Raw genomic sequence first — 20,060 nt, 5'->3', positions numbered from 1 at the left:
AATCAGTAACCAACGCGTTTCACGAATATATGTATTTATTTTTCGAGCGATGGATTTTTGGATTATTGGATTACCAGAAATTATCTGATTCTCAAATTGTTATTGCTATATCGATTCCTTTTAAACGTTTATATCTTTTACTTTCAAATTTCAGCATTTTGGCATTTTCGATCTTTTAATTTTGTAAAACTTTTAAATTTATTGATTATCCGACGGAGTGATATATGTGCATAGAAAAAAACGATAGGGAAAACGATATTTCATCGTGTCACGTATCATTACGTCGCTATAGTTTTACGATCGCTCCGTTGCCAGAATATAATGCTCGGCAGGCATATAAACCCGCTTAGAAAACTTTCCAAAGCCGCGTTTTGACAGTCAGCTAAAGCGCGATTTGTTGGGGCCTGCGCAGGAAACGTTAAGCTTGCGTGTCGTCGGTTCGTGCATACGCGACTACGAGCGCATAAACCGCGCAGCGTTTTGTCGTAGCTAGCCGTCGGCTAATCTCAGTTCGCTATTATTATTATCACCGCGAGCCAGCGCAGGCCATTAATTTAATTCTTATTAATTCTTTTTTACCTGTTAACACATTCAATAGAACATTAAAGATAATCTTTATATTTGTAGCAGACGTCGATTTAATCTTTTTCAATCTTCATTATCGTTTGATAGACACTTACTTTTTATTGCCGCACTTATCGGACAAAAGTTCACATAAACTTTATAAGGTTTTGTTTTTTTATATTTCTAACATTATTCTGATGTTGTCTAAAAAAATTTTATATCTCACAGAGTAAATCTACATTACTTATAATTACAATTTTGTGAATTTTTTTACAAAATAAATAATGATTTTATTATAAATAATGTCTATAAGTGATACAAGAATGAAGATATAATGAATGGACTGAGAACTAGGTTTATGCCATTAAAAGTCGCCGTCTTTTCTTCTGAAACGTTCTGTTCTTCTACAATGTCTTGGTAGAATTGTGTTTACTCGATTGCCCCCCTGTCAGTTCGTCACAGCATTTATATAGTATTCGGAAAATAACGTTTGATTATTTCTACTAAAGAAACACCGAAAGTTTTTTTTATTCGGACGTGAAAAAGTCAGCAGAATCTCTTTGCAAAGACCCGACAAAGGAGCCGACAGCTTTGTTTTTATCGTGCGTTATCTGCGTGCAAGATTTGACAAATATTGTCGCAGATCCTATAACTTTATATTTTTTGTTGCGACTAAAATAAAATATAATTCATCATTCGAGTGTGATCGGTTATAATTATAGTCGATTAACGGGAAACTATGTAACTGCGTGTATAGTTCTGCGTTGCGTTAATGGTGCGCGGACCCTCGAGACGGTGACTCGTTGCGCAGCGCATCGAATGACAGAGCGTCGGTGTACCGCGATTGCCTGACGGATAGTCGCGTCAAAACAGTCACCCGTGCGGTTTAGGCAGTCACGTGTGTCCCGTTTGCTGACACCTGTCGCAGACCAACACATAGCGTGCGCTTACCCGAGTAATGGGATCACATTCATGGAACAGGAAGTCGTGAGAATTTATAAGGCTCGAAAATCCGTCTGAATGATATATACATCGGCGAAGTAACTCCGATGATATATTCTTATGTAGCGCTATATATAATAATAGTCGTAATGGAGATAATTTGTACCCATTATTAAGTTCACTGTCCGACTTACAATTAGCGTCGGAGAGACAGGAGAATTTAGAGTCACTTATATATTGAGGAACATTATCTGTCAGAGTCAGAGAAGCTACGCAGAGAGATGGGTTGGACAGTTGATGCGATAATTTGACCGCGTTTTAATTTAGATGTGCTTCACCAAAGATTTGAAGTAGTATTTAATTAATGAATTCCAATCATCATAATTTCTTTAATTATTTGATTTTTTATATATTATGTTATTTTTTAGTTTAATTTTTTCTTTTTATAAAATTTGATTAAATATTCTAGATTTTTATTTTAGGACCGTGACGTTTGCGTTAAGCTATTCTCATAAAATTAACATTTACCGCTGATGGTTTTATCATTTTTATTTTAAAATAAATCGCACTTATGATTCTATAAAGAAAATTATTTCGAGTTTTCACTTAAATGAAAGTGGCGAGTATTTAAATTACTCGTGCCGTGTCGCGGCAGTGTTGTTGCGTTCAGTAAAACGATTTTTCAGATCTTCTGCTTTCAATTTTACGACAGTCTGGACAAACATCAATACCTCGTCGATCCATCCGTTGACCGACGATAAACATTTTACGCGACACGAGAAGCTCGTTCTATCGCAGGTTGCGCTTCATCTACCGTGTTTTTCGATGTTACGGAACTTTTTCATCTCACCTATTGCAAAAGGCAGAGAGATCGCGCGACTTCATTACTTCTACTTCATCGACCTCGCGTTTACGACAAATTGAATCGCGTGTGTTCATTAGTTTAATGAACACAACGGTCGATAGAGATGTTTGAAATACTTGTAATCGCGGAAATATAATTTTGATCTTTGATAAGTGCTTCAATATTAGCAGCAATATACATATCACAGCGAAATACACGTATATATAGTATATACATATTAACGGTTATTGCGAATGTGCGATGGATTTTTGCAAAATATTATATTAAAATATTAATATTATAGCTGAAATGCAATTTTGATTTTTACAGTTTAACTAAATATACGCTACATTGCGTATGTAGATTAATGTAAGCAAATATGTATACGCAGGCGAATACACACGAGAACGAATTAACGGTCATGGCGGATGCGGACAGCTAATATTTTTGCAAAATACTAATATTATAAGAGGAAAAGGACAGGTTTGCGATTGACGCGATTAAAATTATAGCGCAGCTATGTAAACCTTGTATACCTTGTACAATTTTTTTTTTCTTTTTGCACATGGAAGAGAGCAGTTTATTACCTTCCTACGGACGCAAATAACGCGTTTGTCGAGCGTCAGTTTCCTCGTTGTTCGCATATCACGGTCCCGGGGCATCTCTAGTAGCCGCGCGGAAAATAACATACAAAGCCGGACGAAACAGTTGTGCGGTTTCCGCGGCTCGACTCCGCTGATCCCACTTCCGCTGGCTTTGAAGCGCGCTGTGTTTCAGGCAGGTAGGTCCTCTCTCACACTCCCCTGTTCGGCCTGCAAACGGCCAACATGCCGCGGCAACTGCACAGGGGACTCTTATCGGGGGCGTTACCGAATTATCACGTCGGCAGCGAGTTAACGCTTCGACTTCCCGACTTGCCGAGGAGTTTGCAAGTCCCGCGAGGATCAATACCACTCCGCGGTCGTTATTAAATCGCCCGACATTACGAGCCGCCCTCGTGAGTCAAGGTGCAGCTCACCCACTTGGACACACACACACACATACACACACATATGTACACGAGCGTTTCTTAGTATACATCGTATGCGCCGAGACGAAATACGGGCACTCGAAATTGAATGTAATATATATACGTATCGTGTTTTGGCGAGTACGCGTACGCGCGGGGTATGTTTTCGGAAAACCGGATTGAAGTCTTTCCGTACATTTCTCGATTCGTGCTCGGAGGAGCAGGGTTCTCATTAAGACGACTCGGAGGAATGCACACGAGACACGTCGGACTATAAAAGCGGGGAAGCTGAAGTCGAAGCGAACCTCTCTCAAGTCGGAAGAAATCATTACGAGTGCATTGGCACCGCGCGGGTCAGCGCGCTCATCGCATTTTATCCGTAATGAAGAACTATCGTGGGAGCGACGAGTTTAGATGGGTTTCTTATTATACTGTAAAGTGCGTCTCTTCAAAAACAAGCAATGACAGAGAAGGCAACAAGAACTGGAAGCGCGGTTGTCGGAGCGCAAGAGAATCACTAATCATCATCAATCAATATGTAAAAACGTTTCGGTCACAGTTTCGGTCACAGTTTCGAGTTTATTTTAGTTTGATAAAATACAAGAACGGAAAGAAGACTCAAACAATCGGTGGAACAAAGACTGTATTCACTGACCGTCTGCATGGTTAGATTTGCATGAGCACAACCGACCGTTTGAGTTAAACTATATTTATTTTTTTGTATTTTCTGTGTTATTAGTTTGAAAAGCTTTTCTTTCTTTTATTGTATTTTGTCAGAGAGTCTGAAAGTGTGTTTTTTTTTGCATATTGATTGATGGCAGCTAATGGTTTTTACGATAACTATTGTTCTAATCTAAGTCGAAAGATTTGGTTGAAAGTAGTATTCGTTTTTTATACTCGCGCTTGTGTGCCACTTTACGAAAAATATGTAAACTTTATAAAATAATAATTGGAGAAGAGAAGTGAATGGCGGTGAGTAATTTCTTCGTCAGCAAAATAACTCACGGCCACTCGGGATCGTTTCTTCGCAAAGAACCGCAATTTGCAGTTACTTATCTTGCGTTTTTCCCGACTAAATTGCGGGGAAAGAGGCAGTCCAGCTTCTCCGCGATTGCATCGCGGTCCGACGAGCATTATGACTGCAAGTAGCGAGATACGAATCGAGTGAAAGATGGGTGGGGCACGCGCGGGGGTTCGAGGAAATCAAACGTTCGAACTGTCTTGGACTTGTTCGCGGTCGGTAACAGGCGCTGTTCTTCAGGTTCGAAACGCTAAAGCTATTTCCAATGAGAGGGCTCGGCGCAACGGCACGAAAAGGAGATTCCACAACCGCGAGATTGCCCGTTCCGCCTGCGAAAATCCGATACACGCATTCCCGACGGGAGCTTCCGCCCATTCTACGAGTCATTCTCCTTACCTCGAGAGCTGTCGTTGTGGATGTAAAGCGCTTCGCGGATAAAAAAAAAGAAGTTGTGTTAGTGCTTCCCGCGATTCGGGATAAGCACTCATCGACATTGGAATCCAATTGCTGCGGGTTGCGGGCGGATATCGATCTTTGACGCCTTAACTCTTCGCAACGTGAGATAAGTGCTTGTTGAATGCAACTGTCGAAGAACTTTGGAGAGATGCGAAATCGCGATGTCAGCCATAGCGCTTCGTGAGATATATAAATCTGAAATATTATTCGAAAAAATTTTATCAAATTATACAAGAGTAAATTGTTAATTTTACATTTTTGTCATTTTATCAGATCTATATTGATGTGCCATGCAGAAATTACAGTTTAATCGTGGAAAATATGCAATATACGTTGGATTGAATAAATCGGAGCTGCGAGAGAATTGAATGTTAAATAACCGAGCTTTATACCTCGCAATAGTTCGCCATATGAGCGAGGGGGGAAAAAAACGCGGTAACACCGGATCGCAATATCTCGCGATATAAATGCAATGTAAAAATATAAAAATAGCAGTACAAAAATGGCGTAATACAATATGCGATACAAAGTATGATCTGGTGGGCATACGGTGCCGCATTCGCTCTGTCTCTGATATTTTCACACCGCGCACTCGAATCCTTTTATAAATATTGAATGCTGCGTATCGGAGAGCGGCGATGTTATCGCTGATATAAAATGGCAGCACAGCGGTAGAGCACCCGCGACTCGTAAAACTTCGGTTTACGTGTTCGTGCAAGTTCATTTTGCTGCCGCGAGTTAAGTGTGCTTATACAGCTTTGTCGATGTCGAAGGTGAAAAGTTTTACCCGTTGAAGTTCACCGAAGAAATGTTGATTTTAGTGGAATTTTCGAGCGGGGATTGTGTAACGTTCCCGTTCGTCGTCGGTAAAAATCGGACAGCGCGCAACTGGCGCGCAAAAGTGCTCCAACAATTTTCGCCGTAATTTTATGTACCCGAGCGGGAACGGATTTCGAAAGTCAAAGTACGCCGCGAGCGACCGCGCTTGTTAATGGGCGGAGAAAAAGAATTTTCGCGTTGAAAGCGCTCGCGAAATTGCATTTGCGCAATCAGATTTCGGCTCTGTAACGCGATTAAGCCCGACCAAATGCGTCGGGCATGCCCTGCGGAGGATATCGCGCTTGAATTTGTCGGTGATCGGCTGACGCTCTCATCCAGAATAATCGTCTATATTGTTTGCGCCATTATTAACCATTGAATGGGACAAAATACGGTTTCACATAACGCGAGCGCTTTAATTACTCGCAATGCTATTAGATGCGCCATATCGTACACCTTTCTCGCGCGTTAAATTACTTCGATTGCATATTATATTGCGAGCGGCAATATTATACGCGTGAAAATAAAATAAAATATTAATTACACAAATACAAATTTATACGATATTTGCACTTATGTTTATTATGATAACTGAAGTGTCGTGAGTGAAAACCAGATAAGTAACATTTTTTGCAAAATAAACGTGAATGTGAAATGAATATGAATAAATCAAGCAAGAGACGAAGAAAGTATTCTAATGTCATTTTGATGTATTTGACACTTGACCGTTAAGTATTTAAACTTTAGCTTAATTAAATTAATCTTAAGCTGTGTAAATTTTGTATTATTTCCATTTATTTTTATTTTATGTGTCTCGCTTTGTTGATACAACGTTTCTTTAGTTTTTATTATTTTTTTTATTTATTGACCTCTTTTGGAGAAGATTAATGCACAACACATTTTATTTGGGACAACCGGTATCTCTTAGAAGGTCGGAGAAAGTTCAAATAACTGTGCAGCGTGTAATTATTTTTGTGTTTTTATGTTTAACTTTGTAACCCATTGTTTGTTACAATATTTTTGTATTTAATTTTTATGAACGGGTTTTAATGCCAATTCTATTGTATTGATCTTTTTTTTGTCGTTATTTACAACCACTATAAATTAATAGACTCTTATTGACTTCTAAAATGTTTTAGTTAAGCGCGTAATTTTCTTCAAAAAAGGTCAATCGTAAACAAAAAATAATAAAGACTAAAGAAAGACGTATCAATAAAGTGAGACACATAAAATTAAAATAAATGGAAATAGAAAATTTATACAGTTGAAGCTTAATTTAATTGTTTTGAAGCTTAATTTAATTAAGCTGAAGTTTAAATACTTAACGGTCAAGTGTCAAAAACGTTAAAATAATGTTAGAATACATTCTTCGACTTTCATTAACTTCTAAATTGTTTTAGTAAAATGGTTAGGTATTTATTGCTGCCAGCGGTAATAAAATTGTTGTAAACACGATTTTACGAAATATCTAAAAAAATCAGGTTATTTCGAATTTCACAGGTCATCTTGTCGTAAAATTAGTTCGGTCGTTGTAAAATTAGTCGATTCACAACACATCTATATTTGTTCGCTTTAAAATAAAGGACATTAGTGCCAGCTATCGATAATAATTCATTCCGTTGAATGATTGATCTGTGTGGATTTTACACTTAACTTTACAATTACTTTTTGTGTTTACAATATTCTTCTTGTTCACTTTACGTGTACTGCTCTTTCGGTGTTGTGATCATGAATATCCATTTCAAGTGATTTATAGTGTGTTTTTATCTGTTGTTTGTATCAAATCGAAGCCCCATGAAAAATTACTCCACTCAGATATGTCAGCCTTCTTATCGGCTAAGTCCCAAATCGATTTGTAAACTTCCCGAAACTCATTCCGTCAGCCGCCGGCCCGCAAATTGAGCGGTTTGTTTTGGGCTGGCAAGCTGGACTCAAAGATTCTAAAAAGCCTATGGTGGAACGATATAGATGTCCATCGTTTGTCTAGTTAAAAGAAGAAATTTTCTTGCCCCTCTCGACATGTTGGCGAACACCGGGAAATTTCGTTATTGCCGCGGGAACTTTTAACCGGGAAAAGTTACGCGAGTCAGTTTTTTAGTTTCGTACCTCTCGTCCCGGAAAGTTTCATTACATTATTTCGGAAACAGACGTCCGAGATCTCTGTTGCGAATAAAACTTTCGATATTTTCATGTCAATTAGAGACTGTTTAAATTGCTCGTGATATTCAAAGAATGTAATGACTATTTCATGTTGAAAACATTTGGAGAACTCCCGCAGAAAGCGATGAACAAACGAATTTCAGCCATTTATATAATTATGAACAAATTTACAAGTTACTAATTACGAGTAATTTAAATGTTCTGTTTAATTTAGTATTTTATAAATGCTCATACAATCTTTCTTTGAAGCAGATGTCGACAATGACATCGGAATTCAATTGCACGCTTTAATTGATCGTGTTTACGCAACGGTGTTTCCCATTAGACATGTATGGGACAATTAAAGTTAATGCGAGAACAAATGTTTGCGCTGCCTCGCGCTATCGTCGACTGCCGTCGACGCGCAGTCGAGATCGAGGCGTTCCAGAATCAGCATGACACTCTTCCAGATATTTGACTCGAATTCGAGGCACGTAGGAGACGCGTCGCCAGCCAACCTTGACAGCGAGCGTGGATGGAAGATCCTACGGGAACGGTGTGACGTTTATCTGTGTGCGTCGCGGAAACATGGTAAATTATGTCGATTGGGTGTGTTGCTGTATTCCGTCTGATCCCGCCTATCGATACCGGTGCCGAATCGACAACGAAAACGCGTATCCGTGTCCTCGCGAAGGTGTGGGAGAATCGCTGCTTCATTCCTTGCGCTTCTCGCTTCGCGTCGAAGCCCGAGACAGATTGTCTGTCTCGACGGGAAATCACATGCACATGCACGAGGAGGAATTTCGTACCTGTAGATTTGAGAGTTTGGTTTATCTTTGGAAATCTCGGATTTTAGTGTACGGTAGTGGATATGTTGTGCGCAGAAATAGAATTAAACGTGTATTTTTTTGCGATCTTTACGTGTGCTATATTATGATGGTATCAAACTTTAAATTAAATTTAATTAAATTGTAAATTTAATTTAATTTAATAAATTACTTGTATTTAATTTAATTTTTATTAAAGTAAGCACTACAGTTAGTTAGTCGATCATTAAATATTCTCTGTTTTAACTTTCCATATTAGAAATCTTAATGAATGAAATATATCTATAGATTTCTATAGATTAATTTATGGCACAGGAAAATTGATCGGCCAAATAGCAATATGTTATTACGCAATAAAATTGACTATCTGTATAAACCGAAACAAATTGCTACGCTTAAAATCGTGAATCTTACCAGAAGGCAGGCAAGAGGCTGTTTGCTGAATACGCGAGAAACTCCGCGGCAAAATCGAAGGTCGATAGAGAAGCGATAGAGTGGAAGGGACGGGGGTGAGAGTACGATTTACGTTTTACGGAGTTAATTGAATAGATTTCCTTTCTCTCTCCCACGTACGTATATTCCCTCTCTCGATCGCGTACACATACATATACACGCGCACACATACAGATTGTACTCTGTCGTAAGATCGTTCGCTACGATGTGAGAGGACACAGCCTATGGAAGCGCAAAATGGTTATTATCTCCAGGACCGCAGACATAGCTGGCTGAGCTTCTGATTTACGAGGTGCCCTCTCGACTTAATCCGCACATCGACTACTCTCGTCCGACCCCCGCAATCAGCGGAATAGACCCTCGACGTTCAACTCTATCGGCGAAATTAACGCAGACGAAAGACGCCCGTTTTGAGATAAAGATCCGCGATGGGGACTTAAGCGGCCAGTAGGAGAAATAAAAGTGATCTTGGTACATTCGGCAGCTGATTAGGATTCCCGCGAGTTCTCTTGATACGATCGCACGAAACAGGATACTTTGCACTTAATTATTATCGATTTACTTTGTTCTCTCGTCCTCGAAATTGTATCATATTCGAGAAAATTAATTTTATATAGGAAATTTTGATTTTACAGCGTTGCACATGTTCTCTTAATAATTAATTGAAGTTAATTCAGATAACGATTTAATTCAGATTTCTATAACGACGTGCTTAAGAGAGCAACGTCACATTCGCCTGGCGTGATAAGTAAAGCTGCTGCGTTTGAGACTGCAGTAAACAGTAAACAGTTCGTTACAACCGTGAAACTTAAACATGTTATTGCGCGCGTGTGCACTAAATTTAACCGCGCTGCAAATTTTCCGCGCCGGCACGGCGCAATTTGTCAGTGCTTAGAGATACGCAGAATTCTCAGTGTGGCATCGCGAAACGACCGCGCCACGTCCCGGTATCTCACGATTATGCCGAGTTCTCGGCTTCGCGACGTCGTAAGTACCCATTACACAGTAATCTGCTCCAAGAACGTGAGGAAGTTTGTGACGTGGAAGCCCGCGGGATGAGAAATGAAAAAATGGATGAGAAAAATTGCGCGTCTCGATCTACGTAACATATTTGGACGTTTCCTTCTGCTCCTTAAATTGAGGCTTTCGACCCTTTCGGCTGGCGTCTTGCTCTCGAGGCAAGATCTAAGAGCGACTTGGTGCAACGTATCGCCGTGGCTAATAGCATCGACTGCGGTAGCAGCAGCACCTACTACTACTCACCTATCGGAATGGCATTTCCTTCGGGAACGGAAAAGGATACGCCTTAATGGCCGACTAGACTCGAATGCCAATGATCTTAAAGGCACGTGTACAAAGACTGCTATGCATCAAGTGTAGCGGTGCCGTTAAATAAAGTTTGATATCAAAGTGGAAATATACGCAGTTAATGCGGTAAAAAAAGATTATTTAATCTTGTGCACGATAGTTATTTTTAATATTTAGTTAAAAATTTTAGATATTTTTTGATTTTTATTTATTTTAAATATTTAATTTTAAGTTTAATTTACTATTAAAACTTGGAAGATATTTGTCGAAAGATCACGCGTGCTTTTCCGTCTCCGAGCATTTCCAAAACTCTCGTACGATTAAGTTTTCGAATTTTCACGCTTATGCGCACGTATGCAAGCGCGAGCTTGCAATAGCGAGCGCCAATAGCAGTGGCAGAATAGGCGGTTCTTGAGACGCACTCGTGCACGCACACAAACGTTGTTGCTTAATCTCGCTAGGAATGCGCGGAGACGTTCTGGAAGGATGCATCTGTTAAGACGCTTCGTTGGTGTTGGTTTCGGTTTAGGGTTGCTGGAAGCGGCGACTATGGTGGGGTCCTGCTGGATCCCTCGGCCGCATATCAAGCAGCTTCAGGCATGGCGCAAGATTAATGCGAGCTCGTCCCGATGGTCGTTACGGACCTAAGACGATTACATCCTCCTTAAGTTCAGGAGCCGTCGTCTCTGCCGTCTTAATCGTCCGGGCTGTCGTATATACGCCGTTCTAATTAGTTAATCCACCTTACCTGCGCGTCAGCGTCACCGTCGTCTCGTACTCGCCACCCCGTGTAGCAGATGTTAACAGCGAAACGCGCACCAATTAGAAAGCCGTGACCTGTTACGACAGTTTAGGAATTTCCTATATTACGCGTTACGCATCTTTCGCCATGACGCGCCGCGTCAATATTTATTTGCAGTCAATTGAAACGTGTATCATCTCGTCGAGGTGTCGTTAACTAGTGAGTGAAGTAGGTGTTCGCGATTTTGCTCGCTTTGCTGCTGATGACCTGAATATACATATACGATATATTGCGAATTGCTTGTTCAAATGAATATCTTTTTGAATGTGCATATTTTTGGATAGACATTATAAAATATATACTTGGATTTTTTTACCATGTACGAAAGAACTTAATTTTCTAATTAAATAATTAAGAATGGCTGTTGAGAACCAGAGCATTATAAACGTCGTGCGAAAAAAAAATTTATTTTTAAAACGGTGATATTTTTCAAGCGTTCTGATTTTCTTTTTCTGTGCGACTCCGTGGAATCTTTCTAATGTGTTAGAAAATATCCGAAGTGGTAGTAAGTAATTTATATGTAATCTGAAAAAATAAGTGTTTATTGCAATCCTTAAATATCGAAAAATACTTTGTTAAAGGTGTTTTGAAAGTCACTGACCCACTTTTCAACACTCCATTGTCTCTTATGTACGTTGATCTTCTCCGCTTTCTTTGTTTTTCTTGTCTCTGTTTGTCCTTACTTTGCTTTTTCTCCAAATTTCTTCGTATTTTTAGGATTTTGTAAAATTGACTGAATTGACAAAAATCTTTTCGAGGCAAACTTTAAAGAAAAATAAATGTATCCTTAATCCGAACGTTTGTAATAAACGGCGATTTTTGACAAAAAATACTTTTACATAAAACTGAAGGTACAATACTTAAATTGGCGCTTACATGCAATAAAGCACAATACATTGTAATGTATAAAATATTGCAGGATGCTCTTCCACTGGTGTCCGGACTCTCAGACTTTTTCTATAGAGAATCTTGTATACTCTTTCACTTTCGCTTCTCTAATGCTGCGCATTACATACACATACACATATAGTAGTGCTTATTTTCGACGCTCGTATGCATGCATTTATCTGATATACAATATGTATTGATAAAAATTTTTGTTTGTGATCACGGCGTAAAAGTTTTGCTTTATTTTGTCTTTTTATTTCCTTTTTCTGAGTCTCGTCTGGTCAATTTAGCGATTGTTGTTTTTGCGATAATTTTTAGCATAATTTAAGGTGCATTTTCTAACTGACATTACTTGAATTTTAGATCATCCATTAGGTTCAACCATTAGATCAACCATTAGGATCATTCTTTTCACTTTCTTCTTTTTATGTTTGTCCGTGCCTATATATTTTCTTTATTCTTTATTCCGTGGCACTTTAACAATGCAAGTTTCCACGACTGTCATTAATTTTGTTTTTATGGCATAACTATTTTTATTCAAGAGGATTGGAACGGGAATCGAAGTGCTGCGTTATTATTTTATAAGAACCATAAATAAATCACTCAAAAAAATATTTCGCTGATGTAGTTAGATTTCTAGATATCGCAACAAGAATGTATCACTATTTTTCGTATCTGTGAAAACATTGTTTGTCACATATAGAATTTATAGCAGTAATGTTCTAGCAATAGCTTCTGAAAAATTTAGGTACCATTGCTAAATGTTATTCATTGCATGATCTAACATGTGATTGATCTTATATAGATAGGCGCTTTAGAGAAACTTTCTTTTTAAAGTTCACAAACAATACAGATATATATTCTAGATATATATTTCTGTCATCTAAACTGATTAAGTAATTACATATGCAATATCACAACAGTTGCTAATCATTTATCTGTTTTAGTTAATTTTTTACGCCTAGAAAATTTTAGCTATTATTGTGAGATCATTTTTTTGAGTGATGAATTTTTATTTTACGTAGCGCACTCAGATTCTTAATAATTAATTCTCTTCTTACTCGTCGGACTTTTTATTGCGTATTAATTACGGATTGCGTATTAATTACGTATTAAAATCGAACTTTCATGCGTTAATCGACGAGCGAGAAGATGCACTCGCTGCGCAGTGAAGAATGTATACGCGGGATAAATTTATGGCGCTTTCGCTAAACAGATGTATTGCGTGTTGTTGCGCGAGCACGGAAGTGTCTCAGGAATGGCTCGCTTTCCTGCAATTTTTAGTTTTCATCTAGTCGAGATATGTGGCGCCCTGACCTCCTCTATCTTGTGCGCGATGGCGGTAGCGATACGGCGATATTTGTTTCGTTCAACTTATCCTCCTCAAGCGCGCAACGTTGAGAGGCGCGCGCGTCTCATACTTTGCAAATTTTCTATTCTCACGGAGTGATCGATGCCTTGATAATACCCTCTTTCGCACGAACTCGTACAACTGATAAAAAAACTTAGACAAAGAAGGACATGATGGAGCGGAATAAGGAATAGGATCAGCGAAGTTTTTCCCTGCAAAGGGGCTAGAAAAATCGAATTTGCCGGTTATAACGAAGGATTTACGTGCAGGATTCGGCCTTGGCGATATATGCGATGCACGTGACGCATACATCGCCTTGCCGAATCGCGTAGGAATGAATATAAAGGGATCTCGACAACGGGTTACCTCATGTTGAGAATTCAAACGGTTCCAAAACGGTAAAAAAGTTCAATTAATTAAATTCCAAAGTGACTTATTATCGATTGATAAAGCGCGAGGAAAAGGAGCGCTAAAGAAACGCGCTAGGAGAAAACGCTTCGTACGAAAGCGAGCAAAGCGCAATTTTCTCGCGTTTCTACCATTTCTCGTTTTCGCGTGGCGAAAATTTATAACGGTGCATAAAACACTTGTAAAAAAAAAGAAAGAGAGGGGAAATTTACTATTAACGTAAATCCGCGGTACAAAGCAGGCGCTATTTTTAACCGAGGTTTTATCGTTCTATCAGCCACAGTGCCAACTCATCCACTATTCATCCTGATATTCATCCCGGCGAGAGAAAATGCGGTACACACGGCTCGCTTAAGTTCCCGACGCGGGATAGGGTTTCCTCCGTTTGTCCGTCGTCTGTTCGTCGTCTGCGAAACTGCAGACGTCGGGCGGGCGCCACGAGACGCGCCACGAGAACTACGGCCGTTACCGCTTTTTCCCAGGGACGATGACTGAAGTACGTGAGAATTGCACCTGGTGGAGATGCAGCGCGCGTCTCGCCTGCGATTCCGATTAAAACTTTATGAACGCCCGCCGTGAAACGGTCCGGGCGACGTGTCGGGGTCGGCTGTGAAATTCCCCGAGGCGCTTCGACCTGCGCGCGCTCGACTTAAGCATTTTTGCCACGACGCGAAAGACGCTTTATCTCCTCGGCCGTCGTTCTCGCTTATTCGCCACTCATCTCTGTCCGTTTATATGTATCGCGAAGAGAGCATCGCGATCACTCTCGCGAGTGCGATATCGGTCGCGACGAATCGCGGGTCGACATCCGGGGGGTGAAGTCAGACATTTTGCGACGTTTGACGAGTCGCCGTTCCCGCCGACTCGCCGCGGGGCGACGATATTTTTATTCCCGCGTATATCTTAGGTCCGAGGGAAGGGGCGATGTATACGTAGGTATGCGTTACCTGTCATGAAGATATCCCACCGGGGAAATAGCATCTCCACCCATTACGCGGGAACACGGATAGATTAGGTGTACCTTGTTCGTCTTCCAACGACCGAAACTCCCCCTCGTTCTTCATCCGCTTTGGCTCGCTTCGCGCATCTTTCTCCGCAGCCAGCAGCACGCGCGTTCCTATCTTATCCTCGCTTTTTCACAACTTTATGCCTCCCGCTCGCGTACGCGCCTGCTCGCAAACGACGCATGCAGTTTTTCTTTCCGGAGTGACGCCTCGCGCGCCCGCGGGACACGAATTTTTCTTTATGCCGTTTCGCATTCGCGTTGCCGCGATCTCGCTTTCCCGACGGCGGTCTTCCTGCGCCGCAGCCTGCAAGTCGCAATTAATTTTCCGTCTGCGCGAGTACGCGGCCTTCGCGCGTCGTCCTCCCGACGGCGATAAATCAAGCAACGGAGTTTCAATTTGGCGCAACGAGCCGTGGCCACGCTGAGAATTCTCATTACGAAACGCATGTCGTTAATCAATGAAATCGGTCGCCCCTGCGTCCCAGGCGGAAAAACGCTTCGGGTTTTGTACATCGTCACGATGTGTATTCAATGCGATGTGATGGATGTGCACTTATTTCACGCCGCTTGACGATTTCCGAGGTCGTGTGAAACGGTCGCGTTAGGAAGATATCCTCATCGTAATTCGATGCAAATCTCTTTGTTAATAAACGACGTAATTTATACCTTTGCTTGCTTCGAAAAATTTGTATATAAGTTCGTGATGTAAGCTTCAGCTATATTATGCGGTTTTTAAAAGAAGTTATACTAAAAATTAAAAAAATTCGTATCATATAGTGATAACTATGCAGGAAAAGCGTGTGAGAACATGCCATTGGGCGCATAGTTTCGATATTGCGACAACGGATTTTGCGGCGCGCATTGTTTAACCTCGATATCGGCGGCGGTGCGAAGAGGTCAAAAAGTTTCGCACGTAGCGCAGTGTCAGTCGAGTAACGAGGCCGTTTGCGCCCGCTTGCTCGCGCGCTCGTACGACGATCGGGATGGGTTACTCGGCATTTTGCTTACAAGACACGTAGCGTCGGCAGGGGTTATCGAAAATTTAATAACGTACGGATTAATAATGCCGGTGTTGCCGCGCGCGGCAGTTGTGAGAGACGGGACACACTGCGCCGCGCACACCGCGCTTAGTCGGTGGAGCAATCGGGCTAATAACGCACCGGTTGGAACGCGGTCGGATAAATTAAATTAATCATGCATCAGGAGTCGGACCGTTCGATCGTACATTGACCGGATAAGCCGCGCTAAATCTCTTCTTCGCCGGGCATAGCTGATTGAAATGAGAAAGCTCTTGCGGTACTGCGCATGGAATTTATATCGGTCAGTAATTCCTATTTTGATATTTAGGTCACTCGGTTACTGATCTAAAATTTGACTAAAGATCTTTTATATTATAATATAATTTTATTATAATGATATGTCGCGAAAGGTCTTTTTATTAATGTTATTATGTGTCAATTTTAATAATTAATTTATATCAAATACAGTGCAATTTCTTTTTAAAAAATGCTGAAATATTAAATTTTTTATATAAAATAGATTTTTATATAAAATATTTTTATATTAAAAAAATTGTATATAAATAATAATTTTATATTTTTTATATAAAATATATTTTTTTGCAAGTAGATTTTTAACAATCATAAATTTTGGAAGTCTTTTAAAGCGAGCTCAAACTTTGTAATTGGACAAGATATAATGTTAGCTAACTTCTCAGCATAGTAAATCATCGGGGAGAGTCACGCTGTGTGGGTGATAGTTGCGAAAAAGATATTCCGCTGGTCATTAACGTCCGAGCAGGAACTTCTCCATCCGGCAGTCGTTATCACCATTCGGAGGCTCGCTTCTGCTATTTTCGTGGATGCGCTGTTACGCTCGCCGCGAGAATATAGCATTTAAAGTGCTTAAGTTTTGCAGCAATTTCAACTTTAACCACAACTTGTTCAAGCTCCGCGGACGTGAATCTCTCATGAGAACCACCGATACAAATCTCATATTAGAGCGAAGAAAGTGCGACAGTAGCTATTGAGTTTACGATCATTATGTCGTAAAAAGTCATATCATATAATCATAAAAAGTAATCACGTGAATTTCCCTAGAAATTAGAACGCCGGCGGTAGAGTTCCAATTTTCAATTACCATACAGTTACAAGCCAAAAGTCATTTCTGACTGGCGCTTAGTGGTAATTCGGTTTTAACATTTCCCTTTTGTTGTTAATTTCGAAAACACAATTTTCTAGCAAAGTTAACATTCTGTAATTTGGATTTTTAATTATACCAGAAAGCGTGTGACAAATGTGTTTTTATTTAGCAAACAAGTGGAGCCAGCCAACTACAAACCTGTTATTTATTAGTCCATCTGATAACGGTCGACGAAAAGGGAAAAAGCAATTTCACGTGGTAGGAATGTAGGTTGTGAAAATGAACGAGGTTTACATATATATTGCTGCACCGGCCTCGGCGCTTCCGGTTCGGCAGCAAAGTTATCTACGAAAATTTTAATTGGACAGCGCGCGTATATGAATATCGCGTATATGAATAACGTCAAACTAATGAGGTAATCTATTCGTCTCGCTGAAAGAATCCACGTGCCTTTTAGCTTAATTGTTTCTCCGAGGCTTGCCTGCTTGCGCTAATACTATTAGCTCCTTATAGTCTTAACCATTAGAAGCTGGTTCCGGCAGGAGGGATGATAAGGATACCCGGCGTCTAGGCAGAGACAATGGCGCGTTGTACCGAAAGGAAATAAGAACGTCTGACTTTTTCAGTCGCTCGATTAGTCTTTTCGCTACTGAGTTTATTTCTTCCAATCACGCGATGGAGAGAAGTGTACGGTGTACGCGTAGAAGACAAATATTGTTTTTATTTTTAGTACAATTGTAGCGCAAATAATATTAAAATTAGTGATATTTTTTTTTAAAGCATTTTTTTCCTTTACTGATGCAGATATTTTTTCTTTATCGTGTGTCTTGATTGAAATCGACACGTCGGCTTTCGATGTGATAGCAATCTACAAGATTGCACAAGTTTGACAATCTGTGGCTCCTTTAATTGGTCATCGTAGTAAATCTGTGCAACCCGACGATCATTTAATATAATGTCCACTGTGCTAACCGAACGCGGTCACGTTTTCAACAAGACAAGCTATCGACTGAGGCCTTGGAGGGCGTCCAGCGTCGAGTCACTTCTTGAGACATTCCAATTGTTCCAAGTTCCATTACTGTTCAGGGTTCGGACACATTGCGCGCGGAGGGGCTTGTAACCCGATTCGTCCCGGCTATGGAGGATCTTTAGCTATCGGGTCTTTTCACGGCCCGACAAAAACGAACGTGTCGCGACTCAAGATCGCACGAATCCTTGCGGGACTCGTGCGTTGCTCGAATTACACGGAATTCTTAAACTCGCCCGAGGTCACTACGAAGGTGGCGTGGCGGTGTAATTACAAAAACGCGATACAGCGGTAATTAACAAGAAATTGCGCCGCGATGTTGGAGTTAAATGAGATATCGTTTTTCGTGCTCACATTGTGCCATTTGTGTGGTGCATTTCGGTTTTTAACGGAATACTGTTTTCAGCAGCTACGAGTAAAATGAGGATTTTTTTTTTCCAGAAAAAATTTTTTATTGAAACGGATTATTATAATCTAATCTGGAATAATTTTCTGATATATTTATTTCACAGAAAATGGAGAGAAGAGTCTTGTTATTTTCGCAAAAATCTACCATTACTATAATAAACGTATTTAAAATACTTTTGAAAGACAGATTTACTGAAAATATTGCCAGGTGTCAGGTGAAATTGGAACATCACAAAGAAAGTGTGAAATGTGAAATTTAAACAAAATTATTTGTTGAAATAAATTTAATTCAATTCGAAATATAGATGCATCGAACCATACAATTATTAGATTCTGATGTAGAAGTGTACATATTGACGCATCATGATATTTTTTGTTATTCTACCAAATTGTATTAATATTAGCATTAATATTGTGACATATTGAACATCGAAATTATATGTAACTCGTGCCGAAATAGTATTAATTTTGAATTTACGATAAATATATTATATATTCAATTCGGTGATTGCTTCGAAACTGCACACGTGTTTGTTTGTCCACAAGCGACAATGATGGAATATGAATGTCGCTTAATGGAGTAGAAAATTGATTACTACCGATCATATAATGGATCGTATAGATTGTGACGGAACGGAGCGGAGAGCTTCGCAGGAGAGCGAACATATGAACCGATCGTTATTAATCTGCGGGAACAAGGTGGAGCTTCTAATCTGTCCCTACCGCGGCACGTTTACGGCGTAGATTTAATCTGCATCGGATTTAATTAAAATCAAGTGCTTCCACAGTGGCATACTCTCGTTGACAATTGCATGCAGATTGGATTAAGCTTGGAATTAGAATGGAGGGCGAATTCACGCTGCCGCGCAAACCCAGGAGTGCACATTTGTCCATATTAATATTCGAATACGTGAAACTGGGGCGAATCACGTTGTAAATTTTCGCGATAGTGATTGTCAATGGCGGTGAGATAATTTGCTACGAGTTCGGATTGCTATCAGTCTCTCCGTGCGGAGTATCTCTAATTTATTTAATTGTCATGCATCTCTGTCTCTCGTTGATTACACGCCAAAGCCGTTTTAATGCCCTTTATAATTGTTCGCGGTTAACGGTGTCTTGGATTTTCCTCATTGGCGCGGGTCGCTTCGCTCTCGCGGGCCGCTTCTTCGAGAGATTCCCGATGACGTTTTCGTGGCCGCAAACGTCGCCACTTACGCGACATTTAGCGATCAAAGTTTCCTTGAACTCGAAACTTTCAAACGATTTGCCCGTACCTAATCGGAACTTTCATTTCTGTTGCAGATCGCGGCGGCTGCCGGTTTGGAAATCTTGGAGATCTCTCGCTTTCCCGTGCGTATCCCCGGCGTACGTGGCAGGTCGAAGTTTTCGCCGATAATCCGACTTAGCATCTGCCGCTTAACAAGGCGAGTATAATTATCGGGGATACGAGGAGGACCGTTTCGTGAGCAGATATCCGCCCCGTGAGGAGCACTCCCGGATAGCCCTGGCTCTGCTTCCTAAGGTACGTATCTCGAGTCTGCCGTTCTCTTGATTGCATCCATGGATAACCGTGCCAGATACGAAGTCGTCTTTGTAAGGTATCACACCGATCGAATCTCCGCCAAGACTCGCTAAGACGCCACCGT

At 40.4% G+C, this 20,060-nt stretch overlaps 1 protein-coding gene across 5 annotated transcripts in view; it reads left to right on the top strand.

The window, feature by feature from the left end:
- The window catches only part of Pgant9 (polypeptide N-acetylgalactosaminyltransferase 9), a 214,801-nt gene that overhangs the window by 26,993 nt on the left and 167,748 nt on the right, over positions 1 to 20,060 (top strand). For 4 of the 5 annotated variants that reach the window (XM_067347569.1, XM_067347565.1, XM_067347562.1 and 1 more), the window contains exon 2: positions 19,717 to 19,936. The gene's annotated coding sequence lies outside the window, so the exon portion shown is untranslated. Of the gene's footprint in view, positions 1 to 10,044; positions 10,062 to 19,716; positions 19,937 to 20,060 lie in introns of those variants that run through there. The other variant, XM_067347564.1, reaches the window with a different exon arrangement.

Source organism: Linepithema humile, chromosome 1 (assembly GCF_040581485.1).
Source record: "Linepithema humile isolate Giens D197 chromosome 1, Lhum_UNIL_v1.0, whole genome shotgun sequence".
Classification (NCBI taxonomy): Eukaryota; Metazoa; Arthropoda; class Insecta; order Hymenoptera; family Formicidae; genus Linepithema; species Linepithema humile.
Note: the sequence above shows the minus strand (reverse complement) of the source record. Positions and strands in the feature narration are given on the sequence as shown.